General features: G+C 40.4%; 1 pseudogene; it reads left to right on the top strand.

Moving 5' to 3' along the window:
* Positions 1–479: 479 nt before the first annotated feature.
* On the top strand, positions 480–1,197 carry LOC138172881 (large ribosomal subunit protein eL24-like; annotated as a pseudogene).
* Positions 1,198–4,466: the final 3,269 nt, after the last annotated feature.

Here is a 4,466-nt window from a genome sequence, read left to right as displayed (position 1 = left end):
TCTTACACAATATGACTGCCTTCATCAAGCAATTCTAATCATCCTTTTTTTTGGATACCCATTTTCCCCTTTCCTTAACTCTACAGCACTCACCCATTTCTACCCCTCTTGCATACCACCTCTGTCATATCCTACACCTCCAGCCACCTCTTTCTGCTTCTTTTTGTATTTCACAATCACTTAATTTAACATCAATCAATAAGTCAAAAAATGTTTATTAAGCATCTACTATGTGCCAAGTACTGTGCTAAGTACTAAGGATACAAAAAGACGCTAAAGAAAGTTCCTGTCCTCAAGGAGTTTACAATCAAATGGGGAAAATCAAATAGGCAAACGATTATATACAAACTAGCTATATACAGGATAGATAGGAAATAACAGAGGGGAGACATTAGAATGAAGAGGTAGGGAAAGGCTTTCTGTAAAAGATGGGATTTTAGTTGGAACTTTAAGGAAGCCAGAGAAGGCAATAGGCAAAGATGAGGAAGGAGAAAGTTCCAGGTATGGGGAACGGCTAGAGAAAATAGCCAGAATCAAGAGATGGAGTTTCTTCTTTGAGGAACAGAAAGGAGGCCGCTGTCGCTGCATTGAAGAGGTTGTGGCAGGGAGTGAGGGGTTAGAAGACAGGAAAGGTAGGAGGGGACTAGGTTAAAATTTGAAAGTCAAGCAGAGGTTTTTCTCTTTGCCATCTTCCTCACGCTTGCAGCCCTGAAGGTCGAGCTGTGCAGCTTCAGTGGGTACAAGATCTACCCGGGTCACAGGAGGAGCTACGCCTGCACGGACAGGAAGGTTTTCCCGTTTTTGAATGCAAAATGCGAGTCTGCATTCCTTTCAAAGAGAAACACCCGGCAGATCAATTGGACTGTCCTGTATAGAAGAAAGCACAAGAGGAAGAGGTTCAAAAGAAAAGAACTCGCCGGGCTGTTAAATTCCAAAGGGCCATCGCTGGGGCTTCTCTTGCTGATATAATGGCCAAGAGTTACCAGAAACCTGAAGTTCGAAAGGCCCAACGAGAAAAAGCCATCAGGGCTGCCAAGGAAGCAAAAAAGGCTAAGCAAGCAACTAAGAAGACAGCTGCATCTGCTGCTAAGGCTCCTACAAAGGCAGCACCTAAACAAAAAATTGTGAAGCCTGTGAAAGTTTCTACACCCGGAGCTGGTGGAAAATGTTAATTGTATACTAAATTCGATTAAATAAAAGGAAATGTTAAAGCAAAAAAAAAAAAAGTCAAACAGAGGATTTTGTATTTGATCCTGGAGGTAATAAGGAGCCACTAGAATTTATTAAGTAGTAGGGTGAGGTGGTCATATCTGCAAGTTAGGAAAATTTCTTTGGTGACTGAATGAAAGATAGATTGGATTGGGGAGAGACTTGAGACAGGCAGACCCAACATTAGGTTATTGCAGTAGTCCAAGTGTAAGGTAATGAGGTATTGTTGTTTTTCCTTCATTCTCAAAAAGGAGCAATAAAATTATGAGGGTGATATCCTTATTTGCATGTGAATTAGATTTAAGTGATGCAGAGCTGAGCCAAGTTGTCAGCCTCACTCTTTCCTCCAGAGTCATCCAAATCCAGTGATAAGACAAAAGTCAAGATGACTGTAGGTGGCCCAGGATGTAGTGGGTGACCTTGGCCTTTCTAAATTAAGTTCTTTCCCAGGTCTCAGTTTTGCTGAGACAACACCCATTTGATGACTATCAATTGGGAAAAGGCAGAACAAGAAGCAATGGATGGAAGCCTATTTATTGCCTTTAAGATGAAATATAAACTATGCTGGCTTTTTAACCCATTTTCTACCTGGCTCCAATCTGCCTTTCCAACCTTAATGTGCATTACTGTCCTACATTCTATGGTTCATTCACATCCTTCTTATTACTGTTGCTTACATATATAATACTTCATATCCCATTTCTGTACTTACTGTCTCATGTCTGGGATGCATTTACTAATCACCCTCACCTCTTAGAATCCTTGGTTTCTATGAAATCCTGCCTAAGTACTGACTGCTATGGGAAGTCTCTCCTGAGTCTCCCAGTGGCTGGCTCATTCTATCCCCAAATTTACCTTGCTTTTATTCTGTATATAATTATTTATGCATTTCTACCAATGGAAGGTAAACTCGTTGAGAGCAGGGACTTTCATTTTTTCTTTGTGTCCCCAGAGTTCCTAGAACATAGTAAGGTCTTAGTAAATACCTGTTGGTACATCAAGTAAGGATTCAAAACACCTGAGTTCTAATCCAGTGTCTGCTGTTAGTAAATGTGAATTTAGCCAAATCTGCATGATTCTCAATCTTCCAATATATAAAATGTGATAATGTCTACCTTGCCTACCAGCTGATTTGTTAGGAGAATCAGATGTAACAATATATAGGAAAGTACCTTGTAAACTATAAATGATAACTTTAAACAGCATGAATGCAGATTTCTCTTGGCCTCAGTTTTTTCAACTACAGTATGAAGATTTGAACTCAATCTATGATCCTATGATCCTCCTGGGGACCAGATATATTGATGTCCTTGAAATAGCTTGGTATCAGCATAAGAAAGCATATAATTATGTTCCAAAAAAAGAGTGATACAATCAATATATGCTATAGGAGTTCAGAAAGGGAGATTGATGTGGACTTCTTGTAGTCTTTTGGGAAAGATGACATTTAAACTAGATCTTACAGGATTTTTAGATGGGAGAAAGAGCATTCTAGGGCAAGGAGAGCCATGAGACAGTGTGGTATAGTAGAAAGAGTGCTAGGTTTGGAGCCACAGGGGAATGGATTCATGCCTTGACTCTGTCCACTGCCCGTGTGACCTTGGTGACATTATTTAACCTCTCTGGACTCTAATGTTCTGATGTGTAGCATATTACCTGAAATATCCTTATTGTTGTTGAGTCATTTTTTCAATCACCTCCTACTCTTCATCACCCCATTTTGGGGTTTTATTGGCAAAGATGCTAGAGAGGTTTGCCATTTCCTTCTCCAGCTCATTTTACAAATGAAGAACTGAGGAAACAGGGTTGGTTAAGCAACTTACCCAGGGTCACACAGCTTAGTGTGTGAGTTCAGATTTGAATTTGGGAAGGTGTAGTGGTAATGGGAATTTGAAGATCTTCCCTGTCCCTTAATAAGTTAAATGTAATCACATGGAGCCCACAGAGGAGTAGCTTGCTGAAAGGGTAGAACAGGAAGGAGCAGGCGGGAGCAGGCAAGAGAGCCAGAACTGCTGGGAGCAAGCAGTGTGGGGGCTGTGACTTGTTAAGTGACTCGTCCAGGGTCACACAGCTATTAAGTGCCTGTGATTGGATTTTGAACTCAGGAAGATGAGTCTTCCTGACTCTATAACCAGCATTCTATTCACTGTGCTACCTAGCTGCTCTTCACAGTATATTATGCTATACCAAAGTGAAACCACGGCCTAGTTTGGAGCTTTTATCATGAAGAACCATGTCCACCTGGGGAAGAAACATGGAGTATTTGGGTCAGAAATATAACAGAAGCATGGGTAGGCACCTGAAATGGGAATAAAAAAAGCAATATATTGTTAGAAAGTCTTAGTGTGTCTGGCCTTGTATAGATACTTCAAAAGTCAATACCTCGGGGCGGCCAGGTAGCACAGCGAGTAAGAGCACCGGCTCCAGTGTTGAGAAGACCTGGAGATCGAATCCCAGGCTCAGACACTTAGCACCCACCCAGAAACACCTGGCTGTGTAACCTTGAAAAAGTTACTTAACCCCAATTGCTTAGGGGCGGCCAGGTGGCTCAGCGAGTAAGAGCACCGGCTCCAGTGTCGGGATGACCTGATCCGGGCTCAGATACTCAGCCCCACACCCAGAAATAACTGGCCGTGTAACCTTGAGCAAGTTACTTAACCCCTATTGCTTTAAAAAATAAAAGTCAATACTTCACTACATAGTGAACTTTATGTTGATTATCCTGAAAAAGGAAGGAGGACACCAAACTCTTTCTATTCCAGAGCTGTAGAAACTTGTGTTCTTTTCATGTTTGCCTCAATAACTTTCACTTTAAATTCATATCTTTGTGTATTGTTGGATAGTAGAACCAAGGGTTTTTTTGGGGGAAAGACTTTGAAACTCCTAGGTTTTTATTTGTTTGTTTTTTACTTTGAAATTTATTTTAAAATTTTTATTTAAATTCCTAAAAGGAAAACACATAAAAGGATCATCATATATATGATATCATATATATCATATATAATGGATCTGTGAGTATCTATTTCATATTACTTTTTAAAAAGTAATAATAAATTCTACATGATGCTTATAAAACTTCCCTGCTTATCTGCACATTTTCCCCACTGAACTTTGTTGTCCTCTATGCATTGTGAAATGTTTCAGTAGATCTCTTTGGGGCATCAGTATTGCTTAGCTTCGCCTCTTTTTCTAACTCCTTTCCTGTGGGAGGAGGCTTGGCAGGGAGGGACTTAAAACATGTAAAAATCATCAAACAA

This window comes from Petaurus breviceps, unplaced genomic scaffold (genome assembly GCF_028583685.1).
Source record: "Petaurus breviceps papuanus isolate PSGF00001 unplaced genomic scaffold, PetGlider_PUasm1.0 551, whole genome shotgun sequence".
NCBI lineage: Eukaryota > Metazoa > Chordata > Mammalia > Diprotodontia > Petauridae > Petaurus > Petaurus breviceps.
The sequence above is the reverse complement of the archived record's forward strand: the minus strand, read 5'-3'. Positions and strand labels throughout refer to the sequence as shown.